This window comes from Canis lupus, chromosome X, assembly GCF_048164855.1.
Source record: "Canis lupus baileyi chromosome X, mCanLup2.hap1, whole genome shotgun sequence".
NCBI classification, from domain to species: domain Eukaryota; kingdom Metazoa; phylum Chordata; class Mammalia; order Carnivora; family Canidae; genus Canis; species Canis lupus.
In genome coordinates, this window is record NC_132876.1 from 101,777,746 (window position 1) to 101,793,104 (window position 15,359).

General features: G+C 36.9%; 1 long non-coding RNA gene across 1 annotated transcript in view; it reads right to left on the bottom strand.

Annotated features, from left to right (window-relative positions):
- Window positions 1-670: 670 nt before the first annotated feature.
- The window catches only part of LOC140627590 (uncharacterized), a 43,643-nt gene continuing 28,954 nt past the window's right edge, over window positions 671-15,359 (bottom strand). Inside the window, exons 2-3 of the long non-coding RNA XR_012026260.1 lie at window positions 4,874-5,002; window positions 671-871 (exon numbers count right to left, since the gene is read on the bottom strand). This is a non-coding gene — a long non-coding RNA (uncharacterized lncRNA). The remainder of the gene's footprint in view (window positions 872-4,873; window positions 5,003-15,359) is intronic.

A 15,359-nucleotide genomic window follows, 5' to 3' on the forward strand; every position in this document is an offset into this window, starting at 1 on the left:
TGTTTTCAGCTTTCTGAGGTCTGAAATCAATTAAGATAATTCTGGACTCTTTTCATAACAGTTTCTAGAGAACAATAGCTTAGCCCCTTTCCTTCAAATGGTGATTATATGAAGAAATATAAATTTTTCCAACCTCCTTAATAAATGATTGGTCTTTTTATTATTTTATTTTTATAAACCTTGAAGATTAAGTATTCATCGATCAGAGTCCTTTGCTTTTATATTCAGAGATTCAACTAGAATTAACTTAAGCAAAAAGGCTAATGCATGAGCTCAGTTATCCATTATGATAAAAAGGGCTGGGCACAAAATTCTTTCTGTCCCTGCTGCCTGCTTCTTTTATTCACACAGACTACACAGCAGTGAGCATGATATGCAGTCAACTTAGTCCCATACCCCTATAGGTTGTGTCCAAAGGATAAGGAAGTCTTTTACCCTGCCCAATTTTGAAAAACATCTCTAAGAGAAACTCTGGTTGGTCTAGCCTAGGTCATATGCTAGTTCTTGAAGCAATCAAAATGTATAGGTGAGAGAGATACCATGACTGCATCTGTCTAGGTCTCGTGTTCATCTTAGTAGTAAGGGTTTTGTTTCAGGCTGGGTTCCCTGGAAAGCAGGCTCTGAGAAAGAGATTTGTATGCAGGAAGTTTACTACAAAGTGCTCTTAAAATCAGTTATCTGTCATAGAGTTTAGAAAGGACTGGCTTTTTACTCTTGATTCCACTAGTCATTAGTAGAAGGTTGCTCCTGGAGCTGGCTATGACTTTAGGCTTATAGTTCTCTTCAGCTAGGGTATTCTTTGGAGGGGGACTCAGCTTTAAGTGGTTGGCTGTCAACACTCCCAAGAGCTGGAGGAATGAGTTCTTCAGTCCTGGAGGAGAAAGGGATAGGAATCTGGGCAGAATACCATAGCACCCACTAAGGAAAGCAAAGCCTTCTCCTAGAACAAGGGTGAGGAGTAGAAGATGGGCTGAATAGATTAAGCAAACCCACTAAAGGTCACAGTGTAATTATTACTGACTTGTTCATAAAACCCATTTTGTAAGTTTTAATGAGTACTTTAGAACACGTGGCTCTGAGAAGGCACAGGTTCCTTGAGAAAATCAGTTAACCTTTCTGAGCTTGGTTTCTTCTTCTTTCAAGAAGATGAAAACATTGCCATGCTTGTGTGGGTTATGTGGAGCATGATATGATATCGCTAAATACTAACATTCAATTTATAAATATAATTTATTATTGGGTTAGAACTTCTAATTCTGACCTTCCTGTTTTCATCATTGTATACCTGGCTCCTTTAGGATAAAAAAAAACTGCTCTCTGCTTAAAATTAAATATAGGCATATCAGTATTGACAGCCAGGCTGAAATATAATTCACAGTTTATTCTGTGGGAGCACAAATTAAGAGTTTAAGTATTACCTAACATGCCTATGGCCCTTGCAGCAAGTATTCTCTCTGTTAGGTGCTATGCAAAGTTAGCAGAATCCAATAATTTCCCTTTTTGATGTTGTATTCTATGGATGGAGGTTTTTGTGACTTGTCCTGAATAACCACTCACCCTGACCCACGTGTATGCAGGCAGACTAAAGGATGTTGTTTGTGAAGCTTCTGCTTCATGAGTGACCTTGGAAGCCTGTTAGTTGACATTAGCTGGCCGCCAGGTCAGAACTGGCCCTTTTGTTCAGGATGCCATGGGCTATAAATTTTGCCTTATATCCCCCCTGGCTTTAAGCCAGGCTGCCCCCCCCGCCCCCCCTCCGGGGGAATAGAATCCAGGAGGGGAGGCAGACGCACCTAGCCCAGGCTCCTTGAAGCTGTAAAGATGATAACAACGGAACACAGCTCACTCCACACTGAATGTTTAACATTCAGTTAAAGCAAATGTTTAACCTCTGACCCCATCATTTGCCCTATAAATACAGCCATGATGGGGATGGTCAGTTGGAAGTCTCACCTGAGGGGAGGATGGTCTCCTCACACTTCTCCATCCAGACTCCAGCTTGGCTGACTCCACAGGGCTTCCCCAGCTAGTGAGAGGCTGGATGTTGTAAGTGCCCGATTTGATGTAACTTTGGCTTATTTTCCTTTACTGCTTACTATTGCCCTCATCTATGCATAGATTTCCCTTTTCTTCTGTTTCTGTTAGATTTTTATAATATTAATAAGGTGTTTTTTCCTCTTCGAAACTGAAAACGTGGTTGTTGTGAATCTTTTCTTTAGAACAGATATTAACTTCATGGTTTAAGAATATACACCTAAATATTTTGGGGTCCCTTTAAAGAGTATTCTTAGTAGTTTATCACCACTAATTTATCTCGTATCAGTTTGAATCTTTCAGCTTTTATATCCACTAAATTGGTGAACCCCATAAATTATTTTATGTTGTTCAAATTAGGGCTTCTCTCCATTTGTATGATACCTCCGGCATGCTTCAAAGAATGCTTCCTTGCTCCATTACTCAATAATGTGATAAATATGTCACATTATCTTTGTTATTATTTTTTAATGGTACAGACTTCAGCACATATCCTTTTTTGAGAGAGAGAGAGAGAGAGAGGAGAGAGAGAGAGAGAGAGAGAGGAGAGAGAGAGAGAGAAGAGAGAGAGAGAGAGAGAGAGAGAGGAGAGAGAGGACCGGCATGAACAGGGGGAGAGGTGGAGAGGATCTTAAGCAGGCTCCATGCCCAGCACAAACCTGATGCTGAGCTTGATCTCATGACCCTGAGATCATGACCTGAGCCAAAATCAAGGGTCAGATGCTCAATTGAATGAGCACCCAGGTGCCCCCAGTGTCTATTTTTAAAATCAACATCTTTACAAAATAAGGCACTTTAATTTAAAATCTTTTCAACTTTTTTTAGAGCACTTCCCTTCTACCAATTTAATGTTCACAAGTTTATCTTTCAAGTATGGCAACAAAAATCAAACTAATGGGGGCTCCTTGTTAGAAAATTATTAATAATTTTGGGATGCTTGGGTGGCTCAGCTGTTGAGCGTCTGCCTTCAGCTCGGGGCATGATCCTGAAGGCCCGGGATTGAGTCCCACATCGGTCTCCCTGCATGGAGCCTGCTTCTCCCTCTGCCTATGTCTCTGCCTGTCTCTGTGTGTCTCTCATGAATAAATAAATAAGTCAATCAGAAAAGGACAAACATTATATGGTCTCATTCATTTGGGGAATATAAAAATTAGTAAAAGGGAATAAAGGGAAAGAAGAGAAAATGAGTGAAAATATCAGTGAGGGTGACAAAACATGACAGACACCTAACTCTGGGAAATGAACAAGGGGTAGTGGAAGGGGAGGTGGGCGGGGGGTTGGGGTGACTGGGTGATGGGCACTGAGGGGGGCACTTGGCGAGATGAGCAATGGGTGTTATGCTATATGTTGGCAAATTGAACTCCAATTTAAAAAAATTTTTAAAAATAAAATATTTTTTAAAAATTTTAAAAAATATATTGAGAATTTCAAGACAGTGACAGCAGAGAATTAAACCAAGTGTGGCTCCCTTTTAAGTGCAGTACCCTGTGCAACCGCACAGGTTGTATATCTATGAAGCTGGCCATGCTTCTCCTTGAGGCAAGGGTACTCAAAGAATTCATGCTTGGCTTCCCTGATCCATGGAGATCAACTACCTTAACCTTCTCTCCTTCTTATAGTAGCATTATTATTTGAGAATTTAGTTCGCAGATAATTATAAGTTCAATTCTGTGTTTGCCTGGATATGTTCTAAAAAAGCCAGATCCAGAATTTCTGAGTTTTAAGTTACCAAAGGCTACTATCTTCTGAGCCAAAGTCTTCCATTTTTGTATGACTACACTCTTGCCCCTTAGAAAATCTTTACCAAATTTACTATGTTCTCTGATTTGAATGTCTATTAGCCCATTCTAACACTTATGTTCACTAATTCATAGTTCCTGTAGCACTGTTTGCTTTGAAATCACTAATGTTCATTATTTGCAAATATTTAGATGTCACAGGTACCTGCTATTTGGCATCATCAACTATATTGTTTCAAACAAAATTCAAATATGTCTACTTCTAGACAAAGAAGTTTATCATCAGTAGAAAATACCTTTAAATTTTGATGAATCATCATTGCATCACTGGCAAAACATATCTGCCTATATTCTTTTTTTTATCATTTTAGTCTATGTCTTGATTTATTAAGGTTGTCTTGATGTCCGAGTACTCCTATGGTAGTATTGTCTACCTTGTGACTCTCTAGTTCTAGAAAGAGGTCTTTTTTGTTTGGTTTTGGTTTTTATTAGTTTGAAATAGGCTTCTTAAGTTTCATCACCCAGGTGCCTCTGTTTTTAAGTATCCCCTGGGAAGAATGGACAAATGAATCTCTTCAGCATATTCAAAGAAAGCTTCATTTCCTCTCTCTCTCTCCTCCTTCTGACAACTACATTATGTTATTAGAGGTTCTAAAGCAGTATTTGGAAATCTTTCAAAGTTATTCTCATTGGAATTAACTTTATCCTACACATGTGAAGAGATTTTTAAGGCTTTACAGTTATAATTATGTGCTACTAAATGTGATCATGATTGTTGTCTCAAAACTAATAAGTTCCAATAGTAGGGCATGGAATTGGTCCCTGTTGTACGTAAGTGCTATAAGAACTCTTAGTAAGCCTGAATGAGGTCCCTACATGTAATGTACAAGAGTCTTAATCCACAAATTCAAGAGCATAAAAAAAGCAGTCCTTAATACCTTCTGCATCCACAAAAACTCTAACTCCTAAAGTCCTCCACTTCCTCACTGCTGTTCAGCCTCAGACACCATTATTCTCCTCCTTCCGACAAAAGTTTCAATAACCTTGGGGTCTTGCACAGCAACAAGGCATAGTCAGCCTCCTCTCTCCAAACAACTTACCTTTGAGATGGTCATGTTCCAACTCCACAAGGTGCCTCAGGTCCAAAAGTTCTTCAGCCTTCTTGCCATGTTTGGTGCACATCTTTCCTCAAGATTATATTTCAAATTTGGAAAGCATGGTTCAATTTCCTCAACAAAGATCAGAAAACCATATCAACATGGCTGAGAAGAATTTGTCTTGAATAACATTACAGTTTCTCTGGACTCTTCATAGCAGAGCCAAACTCAAATGAATCAATGCACACTAACTTTCATAAGTACCATTTTCACTACAACTCTCACTTCCTTTTTGCTATTTCCTCCTTGTCCTGATACTCTAGATATACTGCTTTAGATTTTTAAAAAAGAATACTTGGATACCCTTAGGTACTTTAAGAGTCCACACAAGGAACATCAACTTGTACCAGACTCCAGGGCAGGACATCTCACCAGGAAATGTATTCCCTGCAAATCTAATTCCATTCATGTGTGAGGTTGGGTTTTGATCCATGGGCTTTGAGGTAAGACAGATCTTTGACATTATGGCCCATGACTCCTGCTATCTATCTCCATCACTCCATTCTTTCCATTGGCCAACTTTGGTCCTTGATTTATATGGAACAATCATGAGAACCACCTGAAATGTGCTAATAAGTGGCAGGGCATTCCACTGGGCAAATCTGAGAAAACAGTGTAGCTCAAAGAGAGGACAATCCCTAGTCCATGTTTTTTTTTGACTGTGAGACTCCTTATTGAGATAGATCTATAGCAGGAGAACTTTAAATGGATTAATTTTTCTTCTCCTTTTCTTCTCCTCTCTTCCTTTATCACCAAAGTTTTTTGAACACTTACTTTTTGCCATATATCACTGAACAAGACTTCAGCTGGGTTATTTTCTCATGCTGACAACAGTTAGTTCTATGAAGAAGGCACTATAATTTCCTCCATTTTTCAGATTAAGAAGTGAGGCAGAGATAGGTTAAGTAATGTCTAGGAAGAAGTGGGACTGAGATTCATTGAAACCCCAAGTCAAGCAAAACTGGATATTGCCTATCTGCACAGCTTTTAGGTTATAAATCTAATTACATATATAATATATGCTTATTGTAAAAAATTCAATCTGCAAAAGAGTTAAGAGGTAGGTGAAAATTCCAACTCTGACAGTTCAGCAGAAAACTATTAGTATTGTTAAGATGAACATCATTCTTGATGTTTTCATGCACAAATATACATAAAGTTACCTAAAATATAGTTGTATAATACATATACATATAGATAGTAGATACACTGATATCAACATCATATACTGTTATCTCCTCTCTTACTTACCAATATGAATAGCTACATAGTAATCTAATGTATAGGTATAATAATTAAATCAACCAATCCCTACAAGTAGTTACTTTATCATATTACATTATCATTTTATGACTTATGTGCCATCCTCACAGGACTTACTTACTGAGAAGAGAGAATTTCAGAGGTATCCATTTTTAATAGATCCCCTGAACACAGCACCTAGTGGATGGATAAATATTTGAATGGAACCATGAATGGATAAATGGAAAGAAAGATGGATGGAGCAGTGTGGCAGATGGTCTGTAGAAAGAAACACCTAATGACAATAAGAATTCCTGGGTTATTATTGCCATAGTTGAGGTAAGAGTAGTGAGAGCCTGAACTAGGGTATCAAACACAGCAACAGAAGCTATCTTGAATGGCTGGTTGTTTTGCTTTTAAAAAATTTATCTCGGGATGCTCAGCATCTCGGTGGCTCAGCAGTTGAGCACCTGTCTTCAGCTCAGGTCGTGATCCCGGGATCCGGGATCGAGTCCCGCATCGGGCTCCCTGCGAGGAGCCTGCTTCTCCCTCTCCTTGTAACACACTCTGCCTCTCTCTCTGTGTCTGTGTCTCTCCTGAATAAATAAATAAATCTTTAAAAAAATTATCTCAAACTTTTAATAAGATGGTTTTAAATAGTCCACTAATTTCCCCTATTGACTTTATCTTTAAAATTTGAGTTACTATTGCATTTTGTCAGAGTTTAATTTGTATACTGAATAATTATATTATGTATTCCTTTGACTTCCTTTCCCACCATGATTCTGATTTTAATTGTGTGGTGACTCACTAACATTGATTTATGCAGGAGTTTCTGTTCATCATCCAACACAAAGTCCCTCATAGGTTCTAGAAATAATTGCTAGAGAAAAATAATATATTTGAGCAAAACGTTTATTTCATTTCTTATTCCAATGAAATATTCTATGATTGATAAATAATAACAAGTATGTCATAAAGAGCAATAAGTGATTACACAAGTATTATGTTAAATAATTAAAAAGGAATTTAATTCCCATAACTATGAGGAAGCTAATAAAGTGATAAAGTAGCCAGGCTATGGCATAGGATCAGTTCAAGCTGACCTCAAAGTTTGTTCCTTCCCCACCAGGAAACATTCCTCTATAGCCTGCCTTTATGTCAATCTTCAAATCTGTAGTTTTTTCATCTTTATTTAAAATGTTATCTCAGCTCTACTTCCCTGGTCAGGTAATTTGTAGTGTCAATGATGAGACAAAACAGAGAGTCTCTTCTATGTAAGTCTTCCTCATTCTGTGGGTTCATTGCTCTCCTGTTTGCCCATAAAGAGGACTAATCCTTTTCCATTTCTTGGACAAATATGTGCATACCAGCATGACTACTGATTTTCTATACAACCCTTACTACATCCCTCAGGCTGTCCTTAGGCTGATTTGGGATTGAGTCCAGTGTTAATAACTGGTCCTGCAAAGTTGTTCCTAATTTCCTTACTTTAACACATATCTGGGAAGTAAACAGGCTTTTATCTTTCACCATATACATCAATATTATGTCCACTTTGGGGTTATTTGAAGGGCTTACTAAAATGTGGTCACTACCAACATCTCACCAATATTTTCCACTCTTACAGTCCTCCAGGATAGTGGCTGAACTTCCTAATCACACCACACTCATCCTCTCTGATTTGTATATGTAGTTCCCCATCTTGGTTTTCTTTAACCCACAGTGTGTCTCTTTGGTGAATGCTTACTTGTTTAAAAATATTTCATTATTTGGGAATTTTCTGTGACATGTTTAGGTGGGGATGAATACATTAGATTAGACTTCTGTTTGCATGAATCACATTTGATTACCACTTGGGCTGAATCTCCCAGCAGTCAAACCCACTACCCACTATAGGGCAATGATTTTGTACCAGCTGTATCTCTTTGAAAAAAGTGATTGTTAAGCCTTTCCCCAAATCTTGGAAACTATGAAGGCCAGAAGGCAGTGGTATTACAAATTCAAAGCACTGAAGAAAAAGACTGTTAACGAAAAGACCTATATGTAGCAAAACTATTCTTAAGAAATGAAAAAGAAATTATAACATTCCCAGAAAAACAAAAACTGAGAGAATGCACCATAAGCAGACCTACCCTACAAATAATACTAAAGAGGCTGAAACTAAAGAACATTAGACAGTAAATCAAATCTACATGATGTGTGGGCCAAAGGATATACAGTTTCACTTGTGCTTATCCCAAAAAGAGAGAGAAAGAAAGAGAATTTTAGAGGTGATGGCTCAGTTTATGGTATTACATAAGGCGATGACCTCACATGTATATACTTATCTTCAAACTCATCAAGATGTACATATTAAGCATGTACTGGCTTTTTTATATGTCAATCATACTTCAATAAAAAATAAAGAACATGAGTAAAGGTAACTGTATAGGTAAATATAAAAGTGTAAGTGTATTTTTCTTAGTAACTCTTTTCTTCTTCTATAGATTTAAAAGACAGATCATAAAGCAATAATTATAAAATTGCTGACAGGTTTACAAGGCATAGTAAATATAATGTATAATATATGCAAAGTATAACATATAATAAACATGTAATTTGTTTGACAATAATACAATGGAGGAAGAGGAGGGGATGGAGCTATACTGAAGCAAGGCTTCTGTATACTATTGAAATTACATTAATATTAATCTGAATTAAAAAATGTATTAATCTGAATTAGGTTGTTTTAAATTATCATGCTAATTTTAATCCTGAGAGCAACCACGGAGAAAATAAAATGATATTGTACTGCTAAAAGCTAGACTATTACCATCTGGAGAATAAAAAAGATTACTGACTACAGCTGAAAGCAGAAAGAATTCGAATTATTGTCTCTTTATATGTAATTTCTCAATCTGTAAAAAGTTGTAGCTTTAACTCTGTAAATGAATTAGGTAGCATCTACAAGCAGAAAAACATCCAAGTGAATTAATAACAAAGAATATACAAAAAGTGACATCAAAAACATAAAAATGTTGTTTTAGAACATATTCAGATTTACCCTGCTAACCAAGAAACAGACTCTTAACTACAGAGAACAAGCTGATGATTACCCGGGGGGAGGAAGATGGGGGGGATGGGTTAAATAGGTGATGGGGAATAAGCAATGCACTTATGGTGATGATCACTAGGTACTGTATGGAAGTATTGAATCACTGTGTTGTATACCGGAAGCTAATATTACACTATATGTTAACTAAGTAGAATTTAAAATATGTATCTATATAAATATCAAAAATATAAATAAATGCTACCCAAGTGGATTCAACATCTAAAAAAAATACCCTGCTATCAACTTAAAATAGACTGTTATAAACACAAGGTGATATAGGTGAACCTCATGGTAAGCACAAAGTAAAAATCTATAAATACACAAAAAAAAATGAGAAAGGAGTCTCAACCTAACACTAAAGAAAGTCATCAGGCTACAAAGGAAGAGAGAAAGAGAAGAAAGGAACAGAAAAGCACTATAAAAACAGCCAGAGGGGAACCCTGGGTGGCTCAGCGGTTTAGCGCCTGCCTTTGGCCCAGGGTGCAATCCTGGAGTCCCGGTATCGAGTCCCACGTCTGGCTCCCGGCATGGAACCTATGGAATGTAGCAAAACCTATGGAATGTAGCAAAAGCAATTCTAAGAGGGAAGCTCATAACAATATAGACCTACTCCAAGAAACAAGAGAAATCTCAAACAATTTAACTTTATACTTAAAGGAAATAGAAAAAGAACAAGCAAAACCCCAAGTTAGTAGAAGGAAGAAAATAACAGTGATCAGAGAGGACATAAATGAAATAGAAGCTAAAAAGACAAAAGATAAATGAAACCAAGAGCAGGTTCTTTGAAATGCTAAACAAAATTGACAAACCTCTGGCTAGACTTGCCGAGAGAGAGAGAGAGAGAGAGAGAGAGAGAGAGAGAGAGAAAGAGCTCTCAAAATCAGAAATGAAAGAGAAGTTACAACTGATACCACAGAAATACAAAAGATCGTAAGAGACTACTATGAGCAATTATATACCAACAAATTGGACAACCTAGATAAAATGGTTAAATCCCTAGCAATTTATAATCTCCAAGACTGAATCATGAATAATAGAAAATCTGAATAGACTGATTACTAGTAAGGAGACTGAATCACTCTCTGATAAGGGGTTCATATCCAAAATACATAAAGATCATATGAGTCCATAACAAAAAAAAATCTGATTAAAAAATGAGAAGAGGACCTGAATAGACATTTTTCCAAAGAAGGTAAACAGATGGCCAAAAGACCCATGAAAAGATGCTCAACATCACTAATCATCAGGGAAATGCAAATCAAAATTAAAATGAGCTACTACCTCACACCTGTCAGTATGGGTATTATCAGAAAGACAAGAAATAATTGTTGGGGAAGATGTGGAGAAAAGGGAGTGCTTGGGTACTGTTTGTGGCAAAGTAAACTGGTGCAGCCATTATGGATAACAGTATGGAAGTTCCTCAAAAAATTAAAAATACGGGCAGCCCTGGTGGCTTAGAGGTTTAGCGCTGCCTTCAATCCAGGGCCTGATCCTGGAGACCTGAGATTAAGTCCCACGTCGGGCTCCCTGCGTGGAGCCTGCTTCTCCCTCTGCCTGTGTCTCTGCCTCTCTCTCTCTCTCTCTCTCTCTCATGAATAAATAAATAAATAAAATCTTTTAAAAAATTAAAAATACAAGTACCATATGATCCAGCATTTCCTCTACTGGGTATCTATCCAAAGAAAATGAAAACACTAATTCAAAAAGATGTATTCACACCTATGTTTACTGCAGCATTATTTACAATAACCAAGATATGGAAACAAATGAACCTAGTGTCTGCTGATGGATGGATAAGGAAGACATACACACACACATACACATACAAAGAATACAACTCAACTATAAAAATAGTGAAATGTTGCAATTTGCAACAACATGGATAGATTTTGAGGGTATTGTGCTAAGGGAAGTCAGAGAAAGACAAACACTGCTTTTTTCACTTATATATAAAATCTAAAAACTAAAACAGAACTCAGATTCATCAATACAGAGAAGAGATTGGTGGTTGCCAGAGGTGGGGTGGGGAGCATCAAAATGGCAAAGGGATTAAGAACTACAGATTTCCAGGTATAAAATAAGTCATGGGTACTGTAATGTACAGCATGGGGAATATAGTCAATAATATTGTATTAACTTTTAAGTGATCGATGGTAACTAGACTTATTGTGGTGACTATTTCACAATATATATAAATGTCAAATCACTGTGTTTTGCACCCTAAAACTATAATACTGTATGTCAATTATAACTCATTAAAAAAAATAAAACCACCCAGGTGAAAAGTTGTTAATTTAGTCAAATGATATTTATTTATTTATTTATTTATTTATTTATTTATTTATTTATTTATCAAATGATATTTAAAAACCACAGTATAGTGCCCTAAAGAAGTGGAGTAATTTTATTTCATGACCTGCTCTGTTGTTTAAGCATATAGTCACATTCCTGATCAACTACTTCCTGATAATTTATCTTGATTAGCATTTTCAGTGGCTGCAAATTACCTTAAGTCTAGAATATATGTGTTCTACAAAGATAGTATTTGACTTATAGGAATTTGTCTCTTTCTGAAGTAATTTTAAAAATTGGATAAAATACTGAGCCATATATGGGGCTATATTGATAATTCTCGTGCAAATGAAATAATGTTAAATCGCAAAAAATTATAAAGCTGAACACAAAATGTACAAATTACAACTATATCTAAGTATTGTACATATTAGCAAAAAAATAAATTAAGAATGTAAAAATATATACTAAGGGAACTCTAGATTCATACAATTACCTAAAAAACTCTGAGAGTTTGCTCAATATAGAGGAAGGAAAAACCCCATTTTGGACAGCAGGGAAAAGATGGTACAAAATCACTGAGTTTGTATTTCCTGGCAATGAGAAGTCCCTATATTTAAGAGATGTAGTCATATTTGTACTTTCAAAAATTAACTCTGAAGAGAAGGCAGAAATGAAAATGACCCAAGGCAGTTGCTTTGTTTGAGGCTAGTGGGTAAGCCAGATGACAGATGATTAAGGCCTGATCACAAATGTAGAGAACGGGGATAAACTGACAAAAAATTATGGAAGCAGAGCTGACATAACTGAATTATTTCATGTGAAGGGCTTCATTGGAAGGAAGTTTAGAACCATTTAACAAATATTTACTGTGAACCAATTAAATGTCAGGCACTGTTCCAGGCTATGCAGACACACTAGTAAATAGAATAAATAATCTCCTGGCCTAATAAAACTCACCTTATGGTTAGAACAATGAGAGAGACAGTAAGATGAAACCAAGGTTTCTGTTTTGTGAGAATAACTTAAAATGAAATCTCTAAACAAGATAGTGAAAATAGAAGCTATGTCCCCTCTATCCCAATAAGGTGGAGGTTTTTTTTTTATCAAGAAAAGATGCTGTATATTATCAAATGCTTCTTCTGAATCAATTGAGAGGATCATACAGGTTTTTTTCCTTGCATTTACTACAGTGGTTGATTTGTGGATGTTGAACCATCCCTGCAGGCTGTGCTTATGGTAAATAATCATTTTAATGTACTGTTGAATCCGATTGGCTAGTATCTTGGTGGGAATTTTTACATCCATGTTAATCAGGGACACTGATGGCTAATTCTCCTTTTTAGTGCGGTCTTTGTCTCATTTTGGGATCATGGTAATGCTGGCCTCATAGAATGAGTTTGGAAGTTTTCCTTCCATTTCTATTTTCTGGAGCAGTTTCAGGAGACTAGATATTATGTCTTCTTTAAATGTTTTGTAGAATTCTCCTGGGAAGGAAGTCGAGGGATTTACAGTATATAGAATCAGTGGATACTCCCCTTGTTTTTTGTTTTCTGTTTGTTCCCCCCTTTTTTTCTCTCTTTTTCTCCATTAGCCAGCCTTATTAAAAAGAAGAGAGAAAAGACTCAAATTAATAAAATCATGAATGAAAAAGGAGAGATCACCACCAATACCAAGGAAATACAAATGATCTTAAAAACTTATTATAAGCAGCTTTACGCCAATAAATTAGGCAATCTAGAAGAAATGGATGCATTTCTGGAAAACCACAAACTACCAAAACTGGAACAGGAAGAAATAGAAAACCTGAACAGGCCGATAACAGGGAGGAAATTGAAGCAGTCATCAAAAACCTCCCAATACACAAAAGTCCAGGGCCAGATGGCTTCCCAGGGGAATTCTATCACATGTTTAAAGAAGAAACCATACCTATTCTACTAAAGCTGTTTGGAAGGATGGAAAGAGATGGAATACTTCCAAACTCATTCTATGAGGCCAGCATCACCTTAATTCCAAAACCAAAGACCCCACCAAAAAGGAGAATTATAGACCAATATCTCTGATGAACACAGATGCAAAAATGCTCAACAAGATACTAGCCAATAGGATCCAACAGTGCATTTAAGATTATTCACCATGACCAAGTGGGATTTATCTCCGGATGCAAGGCTGGTTCAACACTCATAAAGCAATCAATGTGATTGATCATATCAGCAAGAGAAAAAACAAGAACCATATGATCCTCTCAATAGATGCAGAGAAAGCATTTGACAAAATACAGCATCCATTCCTGAACAAAACTCTTCAGAGTGTAGGGATAGAGGGAACAGTCCTCAGCATCTTAAAAAGCCATCTACAAAAAGCCCACAGCAAATATCATTCTCCATGGGGAAACACTGGGAGCCTTTCCCCTAAGATCAGGAATAAGACAGGGATGTCCACTCTCACCACTGATGTTCAACATAGTACTAGAAGTCCTAGCCTCAGCAATCAGGCAACAAAAAGAAATAAAAGGCACTCAAATTGGCAAAGAAGAAGTCAAATTCTCCCTCTTTGCTGATGATATGATACTGGACATAGAGAACCCAAAAGACTCTACCCAAAGATTGCTAGAACTCATACAGCAATTTGGCAGTGTGGCAGGATACAAAATCAATGCCCAGAAGGCAGTGGCATTTCTATACACTAACAATGAGACTGAAGAAAGAGAAATTAAAGAGTCAATCCCATTTACAATTGCACCCAAAACCATAAGATACCTAGGAATAAACCTAACCAAAGAGGTAAAAGATCTATACCCTACAAACTATAGAACACTTCTGAAAGAAATTGAGAAAGACACAAAGAGATGGAAAAATATTCCATGCTCATGGATTGGAAGAATTAATATTGTGAAAATGTCAATGTTACCCAGGGCAATTTACACATTTAATGAAATCCCTATCAAAATACCATGGACTTTCTTCAGAGAGTTAGAACAAATCATCTTTTTTTAAAAAGATTTATTTATTTATTTATTCATGATAGACAGAGAGAGAGAGAGAGGCAGAGACACAGGAGGAGGTATAAGCAGGTTCCATGCCGGGAGCCTGACGTGGGACTCGATCCCGGGACTCCAGGATTGCGCCCTGGGCCAAAGGCAGGCGCTAAACCACTGAGCCACCCAGGGATCCCCTAGAACAAATCATCTTAAGATTTGTGTGGAATCAGAAAAGACCCCGAATAGCCAGGGGAATATTAAAAAAGAAAACCATAGCTGGGGGCATCACAATGCCAGATTTCAGGTTGTACTACAAAGCTGTGGTCATCAAGACAGTGTGGTACTGGCACAAAAACAGACACATAGATCAATGGAACAGAAGAGAGAATCCAGAGGTGGACCCTCAACTTTTGGTCAACTAATATTCAACAAAGGAGGAAAGACTATCCCCTGGGAAAAAGACAGTCTCTTCAATAAATGGTGCTGGGAAAATGGGACATCCGCATGCGGAAGAATGAAACTAGACCATTCTCTTATACCATACACAAAGATAAACTCAAAATGGATGAAAGATCTAAATGTGAGACAAGATTTTATCAAAATCTTAGAGAAGAACACAGGCAACACCCTTTTTGAACTTGGTCACAGTAACTTCTTGCAAGATACATCCATAAAGGCAAGAGAAACAAAAGCAAAAATGAATCATTGGGACTTCATCAAGATAAGCTTCTGCACAGCAAAAGAAACAGTCAACAAAACTAAAAGACAACCTACAGAATGGGAGAAGATATTTGCAAATGACCTATTAGATAAAGGGC